Source organism: Balaenoptera ricei, chromosome 21, assembly GCF_028023285.1.
Source record: "Balaenoptera ricei isolate mBalRic1 chromosome 21, mBalRic1.hap2, whole genome shotgun sequence".
Taxonomy (NCBI): domain Eukaryota; kingdom Metazoa; phylum Chordata; class Mammalia; order Artiodactyla; family Balaenopteridae; genus Balaenoptera; species Balaenoptera ricei.
The window spans coordinates 466092-487037 of NC_082659.1; the positions used below are offsets into that span (position 1 = coordinate 466092).

General features: G+C 35.7%; 1 protein-coding gene across 17 annotated transcripts in view; it reads right to left on the reverse strand.

The window, feature by feature from the left end:
- Window positions 1-20946, reverse strand: part of TENM3 (teneurin transmembrane protein 3) — a 2524603-nt gene that overhangs the window by 273180 nt on the left and 2230477 nt on the right. The window contains exon 1 of one of the 17 annotated variants that reach the window (XM_059909705.1): window positions 4961-4980. The exons of the other annotated variants lie outside the window; for them this stretch is intronic. The gene's annotated coding sequence lies outside the window, so the exon portion shown is untranslated. Of the gene's footprint in view, window positions 1-4960; window positions 4981-20946 lie in introns of those variants that run through there. 17 annotated transcript variants of the gene reach the window in all.

Sequence of the window (20946 nt, forward strand, 5' to 3'; positions counted from 1 at the left end):
GCCATTGAGGGGTTTTTTTGACATTGTAAACAAATGTATACTTTTGAAAATTTTAATAAAAACTGCTAATTGTGCCCCTTAAACTGTTCACCAGGAAGCACTCCTACCAGAAGTGTGACAGTGACATTAGTAAGCTTTTAAAATTTTTGCCAACGTGAGAAATGAAACATGATATCTCAGTGCTGCTTTTTTTCGACTTAATGACGTCATTAAGATAATTAATAATGCTGAATATTTTTTTCACGGTTCTTAGCTATCTACATGTCACTTTATATAAATTTCCCATTTTTCTATTGTCTCTTTTACAAATTGATTTGTACAAGCTCTTTATATATTAAGACTATCAAAGCTCTGCCATATTTATAAATCATTAACTCGCTTATTTGCATCTTTCTAAAGCTTCTTTTCACATTTGGTCTCTGGATGGGGAGTTTGTGATGAAAATTTAATACCTTCTTGTCAGTACACAAAGCTATTTTGAAGAGTGTAAAGTTAGATACCGTTGACTTGTGCCTTTGATGATTAGCAAGTGAAACATATGATTGAGTATGGCTGTTATATTAAACTCAGGTCTGCTGATGTGTCTCTGCCAAGGTAGCAGGAAGATAACATGAGTCAATCACAATCACTTCTCTGCCATTGGATGTCCATTTTTCCCTAGCTGACAAACCTATTTGGCATAAGATTTTCAGCATAAATCATTATTCAGGGACCAGAAAGGAAAAAAGGAGGTAGACTCTAAATCTAGTTTTAGGAGTAAAAATTAAAAACAATTGTTAGGGCTGGCATAATAAGAATTATTTAAGCTTGTACTAGCTTACTCCTTGGCCTCTAGGTAAAAAAAAGTTAAGAATGCAATTGGGGAGAAGAAGGAGAGATGGATTATGGGAAAGGAAGGGTCAAAACAATGCATGCCAAGTTTACAGTATAAATAAGATGAAAGTAAGTTATAGTCATGTAAGAATCTCCTTTAACGTTTAATACAATTGGTAATATATATATTTTTTAAGATGGTCTTTGGAACATGATATCTAATAATTATTTATAATAATACAAGAATTCATTGATAAACTCCAGACATTTACTTGGGCTCACTTTATTATGTCTCAGCTACTCAAGCATTTACTTCCTGAATTCCATGCTTCAGACATAGACCAGAACTATTTGACACTTAGGAACAATATTTTGAGGGTTATGTAAACCAGAAGTCATATAAGTGCCTTATTTAAAAATTATTTTTCACTCTTTTGGATTCTGGCCCTGTTGCTATCTCAAGAAGTACATGCTGGAAAAAGCTTTTCTAACACTCCCTTTAAAAACACATAGACACTTTACGATGACATTTGTTACCCAAGGTTTATGTATCCAGCACTCTTACAGTCTGTAAAAGTTTTAAAGAAGAAAATAATGTATCTTGCGAGAAGGGTGGTAGAGATTTTAGTAGTTGGGAATCTGGCCGATGGTTGGGTTTATATACAATTCTCAGTCAGTAAACCCTATTAAGCTGCATATCCTGTCATCAGACGTCTAGTTCTTTGGTTCCTAGGTGCTTTGAGCGATAAGAGTTCTAGAACTTCTTAAGAGTGGAGGATTAAGGAGTCGTCTTGAAGATGCATTCGCATTGCACGCATACTTTTTTTCTTAGACTTATTCTTTTGTCATGAATTGGGGGCAAGTAATAAAGATTATGGGAGAAGAATATAGCAAGCAATGAGCTGTGAAGAGAGGAATCTACAAAAAGAAAACAGAAGAAGAGAGAGGTGGGGAAGGGTTCCCTTTCTCAGTGTTTGACAACCCAATCCATGGGCCATGGCATACGGTAGGCAGCTTTTCATTGAATGACTTTGGAGTGACATACACCTGGGTTCAAATACCAGTCAAATACCACCTGGGAAAATTGTGTAACTCCTGTGAGACTCAGTTGTGCCATCTGAAAAGTGGGACCAACACCTCAGAGGCTAATTGTGGAAATTAAATGTCAAGGTATCTTTTTCAGCTGAGGCTCTAACGTACGTTCTTCTTTATCACCTTACACGTTAGGAGTGAATTCTTTAACTTCCAACTTGGAGTGGCGTTCTTCAGATCCATCCTGGTTTAAGTAACCTCAGCCCGCCGTACACTTCTTCATCACCAGGTGAATGGCTTTATTTCCAAGTCAAGTCATTTCACAGACCTGGCACTGTTTATGTACTGAGTGACCACGGACTCTGTGCCTTTACTTTCAAGCTTCTACGAGAATTACACTACAAAGCATGTACGCATTCTGGTAAATGCTTAACATCACTTACGGTAAAACCACTTAGCTCACTGAGGACACCTGCCTCTGGCAAAGCTGCTTCATAAACCATCCCGTGCGTTGTGCCGAAATCTAGAATCTGTAAACATGTCTTTTCATCAAGTCCTGAGAAAATGATTGTTCATAGAATTTGAGAGTGCATACAATGCCACTGAAAAAGGGAGAGAGGTTTTAGCAACATTTTGCCCGATTTGGTGCCATCTCAGTGAAACACGATTAGAGTGCTCAGAAGGGGTCACGACACTATGAGTGGAGCGTGAAGAACAGCAGAAATATTCCGCAAGGCAGAAGAACGTCCCAAGAAGTGAGGATAAACGATGAGGAGCAGTTTTCCTAACAGCCCTTAATTTCTAAGCTAAATTTAATATGTATCAATTATCGTCATCAACACCAAAAACACTTACATCCCGGTGCGTTACTAGATGTTACAGAAAGAGATTACATGCGTCAGCATCTTCCTTCTAAGAAGCTGACGTCTCAGGTATATTTGGTCCCATGAACTCTGGGCTGAGAACCTCAACTTTTACGACTATAAGATGTCACGTGCTGATGAAGACAGAAGACACCGACAAACAAACAAACAAACAAACCAGCACCCAAACCACTATTTAATTTTGAACAGGAAAAGCATCATATGCATTGATGCCTCAATCAGCTCCAAACCATTCCTTCTTTACATGATCCCGAGTTTTCGTGACGCAGCTATTGCTTATACAGTCTCTTTACCAAGATTCCTTTACTGGAAGAGTTATATGTGCATGGATGGCCCTTTGCAATTCCTGCCTTATAGGTACACATCTGCGTTTAAATGTCTACCTCTGCTTGTTTTTCATGAAGAAGAATAAAACTTGACTGTCTGCTAATGGACTGATAGAAATGGTAACTGTGTCTAATTGTAGCAGAAGCATAAAATTGCTGCCTGTTTTCTTAAAGTCAGGTTGCCTATGGTTGGTCCTCTAAAATTAGAAGTGTAATTCCAGAGTTCAGTGCCTGTTTGAATTGATTAGGAAAATTGCCACTTGTATGAGCATTCAATTTCATACCTTTAACCACTAAACTGCTACGTGAGACTCCGTATTTTTAAGAAACTAGCTTTAAAAATGTATTAAAAGATGTACTTAAATCCAAAGTATTTTCACTTTGTTATTCAGTATCCCACCAAAAGTATATTTCTATAATTTAGTATGGTAGAAAATACTTAAAATAGCTGTAAATACACCACTCCTGGTATACTTTAGAGTAACTTGCAGTTGCTTTTGGGAAACCCATAGCTCAAAAACACGTGTTAAGTCTTTAATGTTATCAAGTCTACATTTTTTTTCTTGACTCTGTTGTGTTCTACAATATACCACATCAAAAAAATTCAGAAAACATTCAGGATGTGTTTTGATCCAAGTCTCAAAATTGGTCATTAGCTATTAATGATCTTAGCTATTTGTTTGCATAATAAAAATCTCTTCTAGTTATCCCAGGAGCTGCTTCAGATCCTAACACATCTCACCTCAATTTGTCCTATCTTACAAGATTTTATGATAAATCATAAAGCACACTCAGCAGGAACTGTTCTGTGAAACTAAGTAGTCAGGTTTACATTTTTAAGGGTTTCAACTGTAATAGACAGATTTTTAATGAAGCTACAATTGAGAAAGAAAATAAATAAAAGCAAGTCGCTATGCATGCACTAAAATTTACAACGACTGTAACAAGAAGAAATCAATCAAATCTCTCACTTAGAACAATCTCTGTTTTCTTAAAAAGCACAAAATCACTTGAGCTGAACAGACAACAAATACTAACCGAATACACACGCATCAACTAATTAAAGGCCAATTTTCCACAAGAGGAAAAAACAGTTGTGTTTATAGGTGTCTAAAGGCGTATTCTCCCTTCTGAGAAAAAGGTACTCTTTCTGTGGCTTGAATAAATTCCTGTGTATCGTTTGTGTAAAAGGGGGGCAGAGGGAAGCAGACAAAAGAGCATTCCAGTCCCTAAATAAATCAGCTCTGTTTAGAAGGGCAAGACTAAGTCACTGCCTTTATGGTGGCTTCCATTAAGCTGGAGCAGTAATATTAAACCTCTTCAGACGACCGGCAGAACATGAGTAAACCAAGAACAGTGTGACCGGCCCCTTAGAAAAACAGGGGTCTGGGCATACACACAAACTTTAATTCCATCATGCAATAAGAAAATGTTGAATAAATTAACTTTTTCAAAGGGCCATTATACCTTAGTTCCTCATTACAGATCTCATTAGAGACTGTCTTTATAATGCTCACCTGACACTACCATGCAAAATGCGTAGCTTCTAAGGTCAGTCTAAGTAAGAGAACAATTCTCCTATTTACAGCAAAGGATGAGCTTTTCTCATTTAGATGTTTAAGCAGCTAACCCCTGACTTTAATGTAATTAGGGAAGGGATATTCAATTTACAGTATCCACAAGTAATGATAATTAAATTGATCGAAAAAAGCTGTTGCTAAGCATAAGCTACCTTTGTAATTACATCCCGTTTTCAAAACGACTTTACTACTGTGAACTTCAAGCATTTCAGCAAATGAAGGCCAATACACATAAAACGAAAACTACAGTAGCTTAAAAGCTCGGCTGTGTAACATAATGAGCAGTAAGACCAGAGGGAAATCTCGGGAACATTCTATAACTCACCACGACAGCCTATGCTCTCTCCTTTCCTCTCACCAACAGCCATTAAAAATATGCAAGATGGTCTTCGGTTTTCACCAGATTCTTCATCGTCATTTTTTTTTTTTTCACTTTTAAAGGAAACTAAAGAATCCGTTCTCCTTATTTCTCTATTATTTAAAGTGGCTGGTCATAAGTTCCAGTTCTGTGTTTATTTGAAAGCCCAGATGAAGAGCTATGAATATGAAACCATATTCCCCCGTGAGTCCTGAAGATTAGCTAGGTCAGCATTCCACCAGGACCAAGGTGAAAAATAAACAAATAACCATGTTCAGAGCAGCTGCAGCGATCACTCTTTGGAAAATTATTCAGGCATTATGAGAAAGACGATATTAAACGCAGCCACTTGCAGCTTCACGGCTCTCTGAATATTCACGTCAGAAAAGGGCCGAGCACTTCAGGGGTACCATCAGAGAGCTTGCCCATCTGAGCATCTTCCATTAAGTTTCTGTCGTAAAGGAGGAAGGCGGGAACATCTGCCTGACAGGCAAAAGGCTTGTCATAATTCATTAATATCACAGCTTTGCTCAGGTTTCCTTCAATGAGCCAGGCAAGAAGCCTATGAAAAAGTGCTGAGCACACAACTCCTCCGAAGAAGCTGCTGCAGTCAACTGGGTACCACTTGGTCCTCCTACACTATCGGCTAAAGACCTTCCACAGGACTTCCCAGGAGAAAGGTGATTCCATAAGCATCGCCTCACGACTGCATAAATCAATAATTCCTAGATCAAATTTCAAAAGGATAGGGAAGAGAAATACTTAAAACATCCCCAAAGTAGGAAAGTTAAAAAGTTCCTAGTGCTATTAAAGTATCCCTTCTAGTAAAACATAATGTATGAAGTTAAGGTAAAGATTACTGGTCTTACAAAAACAGACATTGGAAAGAACAGAATTCTCTATATTGCCATTTCCCTTGACTAAATTATTTCAAGGGAGTGGAAAGAAACAGCAACCTACATCATTTCAATTAAGTGAACAATTTAACGTAAAATGACTTCTATTAACAAAACCATGTAGTATTATCCATCTATGTTTCTAGAACAGAATATCATATATTGGTGTCTTTTCATTTTCCTTCCACATTTTGCTACCTAACACACTGAAGAACCAGGAATCTGGCTAAGTATTTACTCTATATTTTCGTTTACATGGCAAAAAGGAGGAAATTTGAAAATGGAAGAGCAATAGACACATTTGCAAATCAGCAGACAGTGGTACCACTAGTTATAAAAATGGCAGCAGTAAAAGGGAAATATTATCAAGAACCACATTTCAGTTTTATTAATTTTACTTTATTAATAACTTAGAAATAAATTAAAAGTTATCTGTTAATTTAGCAAACAATACACTGAAGATGGGTGGTTATAAATTTTTCAACATTGGTATCACTTTTATAATCTAATAAACGTGATCTTGGTTAGCGAGCCAATTATAGAATTTCTTTTTCATTACTGTTATTAACTTTATTGTAAACTCTAACTTTAAATATAATATCTATTATTTAAAGTGCATGAAATCAAGACAGCATTAATGTATATAACGATCATAAAATGAAGGTACAATCTGACTGAACAGAAATCAATAACGGTATTTAATGACTTCACGAGGAAAATAAATGACCCTCGCACCCTTAATGGATTAATGTCAGTTATGAGCAACACATCACGTAATGCTGACACAGTCTCACTCAAAGTGGTGTCCCTTTTCATGTGAGTGCCTTAAAGCTTTATCAAAGGAAATTGTGTTTTAATGCTATTTTGGATGTCATTTGTGAGAGGATTTTTACAATCCCATTTCAGAAAGCATAAAGCACGCTCTGAATTGTTACAAGGAGCTTTTGTCATTGCCACATGTGCTAGGTCACCCCCTGAAAGCTTTCCAACATGAAATCCTAAATATATAAAAAGGATAACAACTTATAATATTACTTAAACACCTAGTTTACTGTAGCTTGTCTTCTTTGAATACATATACCCTTAATGTTACTCCAGAATGTTCTCTTTTTTCCCCTGGATAAGGAAAGAAGCCTATGCTACATATGTGTGCTGCAGTCAATTCCACAACATAAAACACACGTGCTTCACATACATGGACAAACGGCTTGATGATCAGAGCACGCACAAAAGAAGGTTCACCAATAACTTGAAATGCAGCTACTGATTTGTAAAGTCATTAAACCTCCTAGGAAGTTTATGCAAAGATGAATTTTTCTTTTCTCCTAATAACTTAATGTCCTTCTTATGAAGAAAGAGTGTCATAGCTCTTCTCCTTATGACATCAAGTTACAGGAAAATATAAACCACTCCTTTTCACCCCTTTAAAAGATGCTAAAATAGTCTTAAAATATCATTTGCAGAGTCTGGCTTTTGCTTGTCAAAAAAAATGTTGCCCATTGTGAAACAAAGATTTAATAAATATGTAATATTTTGGACTTTTATTTTCTACTGAGTATTTGAAACCACTAGCAATAGGAATATCTTGATGCTGTAACTCAGGTTATTATTATTTTTTCCAGCATAATTTAAAATTCATTTCTGACTGATTCAGCAATCATCAAGCAAAGCTTCCAGTAACCTCTCTGAAGATTTGGCACAGATAAGAAGTTCAGAATAGGAACAAACGTGCAATGATGAACAGCAGCTACTACAGTTATTTCTAAAAATAGCCGGGTTTCAGGCTTTCAGAGGCTTAGGTTTCTCACCAAACGAAACTGAAAAATCCTTAAGCTAGAACCAGGAAACTGTAGCTAGAGATTCCTGACTGACATGAATCTTACTTCCTTTATCCCAAAGGATATAATAACTTCTCAAGTAAATGTAGCATCATAATTAGTTATAATTGACTTTGCCTTTTAATTTTTAAGGCAATCTACAAAGTATGGATTGCTGTGTCAACTGGCAGACAGTTTCTGACACCATACCATATGTCTCATCTCTGTCATCCGAACCCCGTTCCTCATCAGGGTAACTTCACTGTCTGCTAGGTTTTAAGATCATTTCAGCAAATGTTAGCTTTATGTTACTGAACCACACTGCACGATGTTAACATATGCTGTCATAATTGTGACGTGGCTTCAAATCTACAAAAGTTCACAGTAACATTAGGAATTACAGGAGGACGATTAGAAATACAGCTTAGGAGGAGATGCCCCACACCTCACGTCACCTGTTTTGAGGCCACGTTAGCTGGGCTCCCTCTTTCCACCTCTGTGCTGCTCCCCGAGTCCACCTTCTTCCTTTAGCTCACCACACCTGCTGAGAAGATGCGGTCCACCGACACGCCTCTGAAATGAACGGGATGCTAGCATGTACCTGTTCTCAGCCACTCAGCAGGTACACTTCACCTGGAACACTGGCAATCAGTGAAGCAACTGAAAGGGGAGGACTTACTTCTCTCTTTCCAATTACTCTTCTGCACCCCAATCCCTTCCTTCTTGCTTTACACCAATGTCCATGGCAGCACCTGCGGGCAGTGTAATGCAATACTACCGCAGACTTCCCCTTGTCAGCAGTGGACTCTGTAGGTGTCCTGCATTAAAACCTACGGTAAACAACTCAAGGCTACTAAAAAGTACTCCCCTGAGACTTCTTACAATCAACTGAATATATAATTCACCTTTAAAAATAAGATTGGGGGGGAAAAATAACACAATTTTCCCTAACATATTTCACAATTTTCAATGGAATCCTTGAACAATTTGAAAACACTACCTACCACTTTAACATTAACAAAATGCACTGATGAAAAAAATATATAAATACTCTACATACCAAAACCTAACAGAGTACCATGTTGTATGAATTAATTGAAAAGAAATCCAAATTTGAAATTAGATTAGAGGCATGTACCAGGGTGTGAAACAGAGGTCATCAAAATGCTCATGGCTCGTAAGTTTCACTACAAACTGTAAGCTGCACTATACATGAAAAACACTTTTTCATATGTAGAGAAGAACATGTATGGAATATATATTTATACATATATAATTTCATCACAAATTTTTAATGTAATGAAATTAAGGAGATAGAGTACTGCTTAACAATACTCAGTGACATACATGTAGTGAAATTCATTCACTCATCTGACAAACATCCTGTGTCCCAAACTGAACCATGATAAAGAAATATCTCCCAAAGTTTACAGCAAAATATTTGTGCTGGAATCATTTTTGAAGGTAGTTTTTTGCTTTAAAGTTTACCTTGTTAATTAAAAAAAATACTGACCACACTGCATTCAAAGAAAATCCTCGTAAATCTTTCTTTGTGAAACAGTATGTAAAAACCCAGAGCAGGCTTACTGGCCTCACAGCTGAGGTCAGGAGAATGTAAAGTTCTTGTGGATTCACTGGAGTGTGTGAAGATAGCAGATAGGAAGTACCACATACATCTGCATATGTTCAACTCTTTCTCAAATTTATACAAGTATCTCATGTCACTACACTGGGAAGTCACCAGGAAGGGTGAGAAAAACACAAGTAGACATAAAGCTGAAACTGTGGTGGATGGAAAAGGTTCGAGAAATCAAAGGATGGCAGCTCAGCATCAATTCTGAGTGCTGGTGCTGCAAGGCCAACAGTTAGCAAGTTCAAGCCTAACATGAGGCCCAAGATACCACCAGAGTTGCCAAGGAGCCCTTTCATGTTGTACTAAATGTGCCTAGAACAATCTCAGCAAGACTATCATTCACAAAAATCACTTTAAATGTATTTTTTGAGCAATTCTTTGGGATAACTAAAATAAATAATAGAGATATTTAACCTCATATAACATTCTTGAGCACAACCGTCCATCGCATTTACCTTTCCATGAAATCAAAAATTACACCCACTTAGAGTATACCAGTTTTTTCCCTGTAATCCGACATTGTTATATACCAACTGCAATATGAATTACTGTTTGGGGAGCTCTTGACTCACAAGGCCCAGGAGAGGAGAGCACAAAGGATGCTGTTATTCAGCACTATCCCTCACCAGTGCAAAAAAAGAAGAGGACAGCATTTTCAGGTTAATACACAGTACCTTATGCGACTAAAGATGCAGAAATTAATCACAGAGTAACTGAAGCAATTCCTATCAATATCAGGTGGTGATCATGGTTATTTAAACAAGACGAAAATCAAGATCTATCTTTGATGAACAAGTGTATTAATCAAATATTTGAATATTTATAATTATTCAAAAGGGCAACTATTTTATATAACATTATAATAAACACCTCTAGATATTAAGAATTTATAATAACTGTATTGTCAGTCTGGTGGTCAGAAATTTACAGTAGAACAGAGTGAGAATTAAAGGATTCTTCTTGTGCTAGATGGTGGCTTCAGTCTGTTGTGTAAGAACAGAAGTGGACGAATGGTTTACCTATTTCTAAATGGGAGAGAGGGTGAGTGACCTCTAAATAATAGTATGAGAACCAAGAGCAAAACTGAACAACCCCAGAATAGTATGCTCTGACATGAGTACTTGGGTTAATGAACATCTTACATAGCCCCTCCTAGGTAGTATAAGCAGGAAATAAAAGAGAAATGCTATTGGAGAGGAAAATTATTGTGTTCAATACTGTGTATTTTGCAGGGAGAAAAAAAAAATATTTGGACTTTTTACCCAGCTAGCATGGTAGATTTGCTGTCCAACAAATAAGGACATAAAAGCTGGGGGAAAAGGGCACTAAAGATACTCTACATGACCTCATCTACTAATGCTGTCTGCAGACTTCCTATAGAAACTAACTTGTTACAATAATGAATAAATTTAAACGTCTTGTACTTTAAAAATATTCCTGGTATTTATTACATTAAAAATCATAGTGTTTTAAAAATAACAGGGACCATAGAAAGCAGCTAGTTTAACCTTCTCATGTCACAGATGATAAAGAGAAAGCAAACCGGGACCCAAGGCTGCACAGCTAGTTAGTGAAAAGCTAGCTGACCCCTCCCCGCAAAACATATTTTACATACACAGCTAGTTAGTGAAAAGCTAGCTGACCCCTCCCCCCAAAATATATTTTACATACACAGCTAGTTAGTGAAAAGTTAGCTGAGCCCTCCCCGCAAAATATATTTTACATGTAGCCCAAATTAACTGAGGTTTGTGATGTACCACCACAATTAATTTCTTCAAGGCATCCTACTGTTTTTAGGAAAGTGCAAATTCTTGATCCTGAGTTCAAGGTCCTCCATGATCTGGTCCCAAACTTACTTTCCATTGAGTTCAAATCAAACTGAACTCACTAGCTCCCTGGACCGTGTCATATTTTTGGAATACCCTTCTCCTCTTCTTGAGGCCTACGTCATTCATTCACACCTTCGAAGCATGTCTCCACTCCAGTCTTTCCTGATCTTCCTAGCTAAGTCTACTGCTGTCTCAAACAGCATTTGGTCTTTATCTCTCTTAGAGAACTTATCATTTTCTACTTGTATCATATTACACACATGTTTTGGGCTTCCCTACTACAGGGGTCCCCAACCCCCGGGCCGCAGACCAGTACCGGCCCGCGGCCTACTACGAACCGGGCCGCGCAGCAGGATGTGAGTGGCGGGCAAGCGAGCGAAGCTTCATCTGTATTTACAGCCGCTCCCCATTGCTTGCGTTGTTGCCTGAGCTCTGCCTCCTGTCAGCGTTATGGTGAGCTGTATAATTATTTCATTATATGTTACGATGTAATAATAGAAATAAAGTGCACAATAAACGTAATGCGCTTGAATCATCCCGAAACCATCCCCCGCCAGCCCATGGAAAAACTGTCTTCCACGAAACCGGTCCCTGGTGCCAAAAAGGATGGGGACCTCTGCCCGACTACTATATTCTGTTAGGGCAACACCTATTCAACCTCTACAGGTCTGTCAGGGTGGGTGATCTTAAAAAAAAAAAAAATTAGACTTTATCATTCCCTGTTTCAACCCAAAGCACTGATGAAAGCCTTCACATCCCACGTGATCTGTCCCCTTCCTAGCTCTCCCACCTCACTCCACACCGTTCTCTGCCTCTCTCACTGATCTGCAGCCATACTGGCCTCTTTGCCCACCTTTTCTCATTCCAGGTCTTCACATACACTCCTCCCTCCTGCTCTGAATACCCTTCCCCAGATCTTCGTGTGGCCGCTCCAGCCTCGCCTTTCAGGTCAAGTGTCACATCTTCACAGAGGCATTTGCTGACTGCCCCACCCTGAGATGTCTCCTCCAGTTACGCTATGGCATCATTTGTTCAATGTGTCCATTGTCTCATGCCCCTCCATTACCATGGCTTATTACTTCTTTATTATCTGACTGCAGAACCGGAATGTAAGTTCCATTATAGCAAGAACTTACCATGTCTGGTTCAATGATAAATTACCAATAACCAGTACAGAGCAGGCACTCAGAGACTGTGTGCTGAATAAATGAATTAATGACTTTTTCTTATCTCTCACCACTCTTGGTGTTGTGCTCCATATACATCAGTGCTGAAAATATTTGTAAAACGAAGGAGGAAAGGAAGAGAAAAGAAGAAGTGAGTCAATCACTCTAGTTTACTAACCTTCTGTTACAGTGCATTTTCTATTATGTATAGTCTCTTTCCTACAAAATATTTAATGATGGAAAACAGTTATCAAATCGTATGTTAAAGATTTTTATTTTAAAAAGACACAAAACAATTTAAACTCCAAAATCAGGAAAGAAGGAAGGAGGGAAGGGGGGGGGGGGAGGGAGGGAGGGAGGGAGCAAGGGAAGACTTGCAAGGAGTGAGGCAATGTTTTGCTTAGGGAGCATATACTGTTATCTCTACTGCAAAAGAATTTTGGATAATATTTCAGTGGTAAGCAAAGGTTTTGTGAAATTATGTTAGTCTGTTACAAGTGACGAGAAAACTATCAATCATTTCAACAGTGTGGTGTTCTTATTCACACTTAACTCAATAAAGGCTGGTTTTTCTTTCTATTAAAGTCTGAATATTTTATACATGCCCACTATGGGACCCAGCACGTTCTCCCCACCCTGCGAATCCATACAAACCCTGAAAGCTCAGTTTACTACTAAAATAACCAAAGGTGATTTCACAAGTCATGAAAAAACACCATACAGGTTTGGAAATTTCTACTCTACACCATTTTAAATCATAGTAATATGTATCTGGTAAAAATAATCATGAAAACATAGCTTTGGAGATCATGTAAACACAAACAATTAGAGAATGAATTAAATTATTCTGCAAGGACACATTTTCCCTTTGTGTCTTAGAGCACGTTATAAAATGTACTAGCTGTGATAAGCCTTCGCTCTTTCAAAATAAAATTGTGGCTCCAAAATATGATTACTTACCAATTCTGGAGTCTCTTTTTACCTTAAAGATGAAACTCTTTCCACTATACAAAACAAAAACTGTCAAGAATTCCAAACGTAGTATGTCCATATCATGTCCATGAATGCACGTATGCTTTCAAGAGTATATAATCACTTTCCAAAAAGTAATAAGCTCATTTGAAATGAAGAAAAGAATACAGAATTATTTTTAACCACTGACTAACATTTATGTAGAGTCATTTAAAATTGAAAATGAAAGGAATCTTTTTTTTCCCAGCCGTTGCAATGTATTGTTAGTATAATTCCTTCCATTCCTCACCTCTTACTGACACAGGCTTCCATCATCAGCATCCTTCCAGAACTTTTAAATTATTAATACTTTCTGGTTTCAAATACACATGAAATTAGATTACGTATTACATACTTTTCTTTATAGAGTCTCCATTTTAGATCCCTCAATTAAAATGAAAATCTTCCTCTTGAAATAGTTTCTATCTTAGCATTCTGTAACATTGGACTGTTCCAGCTATCCTGTCTTAGATCCGACTTCTTTCCCTCGTATTTGTTAACTGCCAACTTCTCACTTCCTCTTGAATGTGTGATTTCCTTCCTTGATTTGTTTTCTTGTTTTGATTCTTCATATAACTTCCCACATGCAATAGATAAGAATAACATACAACTGACATCCTCAGCCTTGGCCATTCTCTAGCATTGTATCTAATATCTCTATTTGTATACAGAATAGACTTATTTAGATAACGTCCCAATTCACAAAATTGAAGCTCTTCCTTCCTCGCTATAATTAGTCACTCTATCCTCTTCAGTGACACTATCTAAAACAACTTCCCTTTTCATCCTGGAAATTAAATGCATGGCTAAATCATGCCACCTTGTTTTCTCTTGTCAGTACTTCTCAGAACCCTCTCCCAGTTTGGACTTAGCCACTGCTCTAATGACTTCAAGCTGAGGCGCCTCTTTCGTCTGCCTAACTCTGGTCTCCCAAACCAAACTTCTTCAACAATGACCCCCTTTATGCCAGAAATCCCATTTCTACGCACTTGTCAGCATATTACCCATATGTGTTTCAGATCTGTTTGTCATCACCTGGAAGCCATTAGTCATTATTATTTTTACGCCCTTGCTTTTGCCATTTTATCCAAAAGACACTCACTTCCTCATCATCTGTACAAATCTCTATCTCCATTCCCCTCAAGACCTAGCTTAACTCTACTCAATACTCTGTAATGGCCTATATGGGAAAAGAATCTAAAAAAGAGTGGATCTATGTATAACTGATTCACTTTGCTGTACACCTGAAACTAACACAACATTGTAAATCAACTATACTCCAATAAAAATTATTTAACAAAAGACCTAGCTTAAAAGTCATTACTGCCATATGTAATTTCCTATTTCAATCTACTATATTCTAGACTTCCTATTCTATTTTGCGCCCAAAATTTAAAGGCTCTGCTTGCTACAATAAATTACACCACTGCACTTAATAAATATTAAGGAACACCGACTATGTGAACCTATTAGAACCTGAGAACAAATATTTGAATAATTCCCTGAATCTAATTTAGGTCTCACTTAAAAAATACCTTAAGCCTTTACTATGTGAGTATGTTACCTATATTAACAACTTGAGGGCAGAGGAAATCGTGTTTTACCTTTTGTAAAACACGCATGTCCAGCCAACTTAAATATGATTTCCTCCAGCGAGGTTCCAAGGAGTCCTCTAAAGCAGGTACGGTGCCCACCTTCTGCGTGCCCACCGAATCCTGTATTTAACACTGTCATAACTCACGTCACTCTCTAAAACTTCCTGTTTACCTGACCATATTTAGGAAAAGATGTGAAGACCCTGAGAACGGGAATTCTGTCTTCCTCAGCAACATACCCAGGGGCTCACATAGCACCTCACGCCAGCGGTTACTCAATAAACACTTAACATGCTAAAATACTGTTAGTTAAATTTATTTCCAGAAAACCAAAAAAATAAGTCACATCAAATTGTATCTCGCTTTTTGGCCTCCATGTTCACTGTTTACCTCTAAAGCCAATGATCAAATATTGAAAACTTTAGTAAAATTCTAGGGACTTCCCTGGTGGCACAGTGGTTTAGACTCCATGCTCCCAATGCAGGGGGCCCGAGTTTGATCCCTGGTCAGAGAACTAGATCCCACATGCATGCTGCAACTGGGAGTTCACATGCCACAACTAGGGAGCCTGTGAGCCACAACTGAGGAGCCCATGTGCTGCAAACTAAGGAGCCTACCTGCCGCAGCTAAGGAGCCCACCTGACGCAACTAAGACCCAGCACAATCAAATAAATAAATATTTTTTAAAAATGTTTAAAAGAAGAGAAAACTTTAGTAAGATTCTAGTGCAACACTTATTTGTAGTTAATTTGATTAAATTCATCGATTGCTTGGTCAGGATTAAAATTGGGTGTGACTGTATGTTATTGGATACATTTGCTGGATTTATACATGATACTTTTTGTTTGTTTGGGGGTATAAAGAAAAATAATTTCTAAAATCATCTGAAATGCTCATTTCCAAAAAGTTGCCAGTAGGCCAAAGGGCTTCTATCACTCTCATTTTTAAAATTAACCAGTGAATACTGTTTAGGATACAAATGAAGCATTAAGAAATATCTCTTATAAGTCCAATATCAGTAGTTTTGGTGATATACTTGTAATTAAGCAAAAATATTATTTACACTTATGTTGCTTCTAAAAAATAAATGTGGATAGTGTTGTGAAAGCTATTTGCATATCCATTACCAGAAAATACTGATTGCTATACTGTACCAGAATTTTTTCTGAGTTTGAAAGAATATAGTTATACCTTTATTTATAGCGCATGTAAAATATGTTCTTGAAAGTATATGAATTACTAACATAGAAAACTATGAAAAAACAGTATTTAAAATAAAGGTATTACTCATCTAAGTTAAAATGAAACATAAAACTTCTCATTCATCGCTAAAAATGGGTTATCTGTGGCAGTTAGATAACTTTATCATATATATTAAATGACAATAATTGCACCAGTATCAACTGTACTGAATAAAAAGTCAATTTTGTCTTGTAGCTTTTTAGATAAATAATTCAAAGATAATACAAACGCTAGTAGCTTTCGAGATCATTAACAATAAATCACACAATTATCTATAACTCTAATAAACAGCAATTTGCAAAAGTTTTAATATGTTCTAAAATGGCCACAATATCCAGAAATAATACATGATAAATTTTAATTTATCATTATTATTTCCTTTTAAAAATTTGTATTTCCTAAATCTTCATGACCTATAAAATTTTAACAAACATTCTCATATGTAGGTACACAATCAGTTAAATTAAATCATAGTCAAAGGTCAATTTATACCAACTAACTTCTAAAACTTTCATTCTCTCTATGTGTGAAAAATAACCATGAAGAAAAAAAATTTAGGTAAAATATTACCATTATTTTATCAGTTGTGTGAAAGGGAAAGCAAGTAAATAAAGCCTTTAAGCTTCTGAGGAAACGGTTCACTCCATCAATATGAGAAAAGGTAAGGAAATAAGTAAGAGCATAAACCCTTAAACCACACTGCCTAGTTTCCAATTCCAGCTCCACAACTGACTAGTTGTGTGACTTTACACCGGTTACTTAATCTCTCTGTACCTCAGGTTCCTGTAAAATAGGTGGTGAAAATAGAGCTGATGTAAAGATTAAATATATTCATCTATGCAGAGTATTTAGAACAGTACCTGGCACATGTTTCCTGTTAACATCACTTATTTTCTTCTGTATCTCAGGCATTGGGCTAAACGCTAGAAATAAACTGCAAGCAACTGCTACTCTCCTGAAGTTCTTAACAGGCAAACTAATGGGTACTTGGACAGTCTTCTTACAGTGCTGTGCTGTTCTAGGTAGATGGGATGTCACTGAGTAGCGCACACGACACGCTGCTCCTTTGGTTAGTCGTGGCTCCATGGTTAATTTCTAGAAACAATGGTCATATCACCTTCATGAGAATCGGGGTCTAAACAGCCCCAATACCAAAGAAACTGAGTTGCATGATCACTCAGGCTAATTACATTATATATTTGGCTATAAACTAGCCTCAAGTGGCTAGTTTGCAATTAAGTTCCGGTATTAAATAAGGGCTCTGAAAATGGTTCTGTTTTATACACACACACACACACACACACACACACACACACACACACACACACACACTAACTACAGTCTACATCTACTATTTATTCCTACCATATACTATTTCTACTGCAAAGACATATTTCGAATGCTGCATGGAAACAACCACAATGCTATTATTCCACTTAAAAATGTCACCACTAGGTAAAGCAAGTAAACAATTTTGTAGTTTGGGGAATACATATATAAAACATGAATTAATGAGTCCTTCTTTGAAGGTTGAATATGAAATTGTGGTGATGTAGATGTAGACTCATTCATAAAGAAAAAGTTACCTGAAGAACAAATAAGTTCTTTTTTCCTGCATATGTTCTTAAGTAAGAATTTCGATAATATTTTTAGTTGCAATGCAAACTTTAAGTATATGACATGTAGTAAGCTAAAACAAATGTAAAAAACTGACTTTAGCGGTGACTCTCAAATCCTAATGTAATTCATCTACGAAGATCTGCACTGGTATCTGCTTCCTTGAATTCTTTTTATTTCAATATAATGACCTCTTTTAAGCACATTGTACTATGTTACAAAGAAGGCATCCTATGGGAGAAGACCATAAAAATAGATCATATTCCTGTGTAATAATTACTTGTGGTTTCTGAAAGGAACTGACATGAATGTGCACTTCTCAAATAATGCAAATCTCTTGGAGGCAATGCAATCTGGCCATGTACAAGATAATGGCCTATATGTAGATATTTCCATAGGTTAGCAATGAAAATCGTACTAACATTGCAAAAGGTTAAGAAAGATCCTTTACTTTCTCTTTTCTAATCTAAAATGCAGTGAAGATTCTGTTCTGCAATGCCAGCATTTAATCATATTAATATATTCAACAATCATATTTGCAGGATTAGACTTAAGGGTAATATTTGTTTAAATCACAGTTCCTGATGCTACTTTCACATTATATTCTGTTCATGTCATTGGAAGGAAAATGAAATCAATTTGTACATAGGAGTACATAATAAATCTACAATATGGATTTAAACATGTTAATAATTGAGTTTACTTTATCATTATTTTGAAAGAAAAGGAGCCATAAACTCAAAAGCATTAGTGTAACAAAAAATGTATATTTATCTTAAAACAATAATTGTCCTCCCAAATGTATTTTTCAATGAATGCTTCCAGTTCAGTATGTCCAAATGAAAAGTATCTAATTTACATTATATTTCATAAGTTACAGATATATCATATAGATATATTCCTACTAGTTAAGTGTAATATTTAATAAAATGCAGTTTATAATTGATGGTTTTTGTTTTTAGGTTAATAAACTTATTCTTTAGTATTTAATTCATATTGCATTTTAAATGTATTCCATTAAGATACAGTATCTGCATTTACTAAAATGTTGTCCAGCGTTCAAGAAAATTTGCTTCTTTGGTATACTGTATTTTGTTCCTGATCAAAATAACTGGGGAGGGGAGAGAATGAAGCACAAAAGCAAATATCACCTCTTAAATTTTGATATAAAGTAAAAAATGACTGAATTACCCTTAGAAGTAAATTATATATTTAAAAATAGAATAAACTATCATTTAAAAATATTCAACGTAAGTACAAAATTGAGGATTTTCACAGTGTAATGAATCTTCAACTCAAAAATTCCTTTTGAAGAATACAAAAACCAAATCTAAGCAATACTTATTATACATAAATTTCAAAAAGTCAAGGCAAAGGGGATTTAAGTGTCTTTTTATTGTTAAAAAGTGCAAGATAAAGAAAAGCTATTTAAATTTTAGGTTTATATCAGGATTTTTTGTCTCCTTGTTTACTGTTACATTTAAATCTTAATTTAGAAAATCTTAGCCTCATTTTGAATTATTTTTCAGAGTTTGTGTTATAAATACTCAATTATTCACTTTGACAAAATAAAACTTCTCAACTCAAAGCCCCGAGAAATAGATAATTCTTAAAGGGGATTATATTAAAACAAACAAAAGCTACTCTTCCAAAAAACTAATATTTAATAGAAAGAAAAGGAAATTTCTACCTACTTGTGTCTTTCAAAATCAATAAAATGACTCAGCATACATCTCAGAATTACTCCATAAATACTCAATTCTCCCCTCTCTGAAATAATTACCTAAAAAAGATGTCAGCTGAGATTTGACATATTAAAACCATACTTTAGTCACTGATCAAGAATTCATTTTATATCTGGAAATCCAAGACGCAAACCCAGAGTTAAAATAAGAAGCCTAAGAACACTTCGCAAAATATTTGATTTTTTTTAAATGTGAAAGAGAAATTAAACTGACAAAATTAATTGTTCATTAAATAGTTTACTAATGTTTTTCAAATATACAAATTTCCAAATATGATTAGAACTCACATTTTAACCCTTCATCTTTACTAACAGCCTTTTAAATTAAAAAAATATTTTTAAAGCAAATTTGTTACTGTATTAGTTACTTAAGACCTGCAAATAAACTCAAAAACTGTACTTCAAAAATGCTTCTTTCCCACTTTGACAGAAGGGAATTTGTGATTTTGAAAAACACCATTAGGAAACTGGCATGCTATACTTCCAGGAATTTTTAGCAATTAACTGTACCAACAGCTTCCTACAGCTTCGTTTGTGAAAAGCTTCATTTTGAGAGACTGGGAGAGTGAAATTTAGGATGGTGGTCAAATTACTGTAAAACTCAGGATTCCACTTAAGATTTGTTAAATTAAGCTCTTATTGGTTTTTGTTTTATTTTTAGTACCAATTTCACAAAGAAGCTTCACGTGACCAAAATAAGTGAATCTTCTACACAGCTTGGAGAGAATAAAACTGTGATGGCTTGAAAACCACTTTAAAAATTCTGCAGTAATATGGAGCATAATTTCTCAAAATTGTTGACACAATTTTTGAAAATATATTGAAATACTTCCTGTTACTATAAATCATATTCAAAGAAGAGTACAATATAGATTCCATTAAACAAATCACTATTCCTTTTCTTTTATCTTCTATTTATTTTCTAAACGTGCAGGCAAAACTTCAGGGGAAAAGACTTTTTATAATTGCATCTACTTATTTATCTTTTAAGAATATCAATATCATCATAAAACAGTTCCTCATGTATTGGAAATCCTAAATCAATATGTTGATATTTTCATCAGAAGAAAATGACACCCCATTTAGAGATCAAAAACGTCCACTTCTAATTTTGAAGTTCTATAGCATTCTCCATAGGATGAAAAATGACAAAAAGCAATTTATCAGTAGACACATAAAGTAAACCTATTTCTTTCAAACATAAACTTCTGTGTTTATTTATAAAGAATGAGAGTACTGTAAAAATAATATTTTCAACACCACAAATGAGGATTATTACCTCAATTTCTAAGGAAATGCCTCCCTCAATGCTTTCTTCAAACATTCAAATCCCAGCTTAATAAAAACAAATGGCACTCCTCATTTCTTCCAAATTGCACATTCAGTATCGTAAGCTTTGCTTT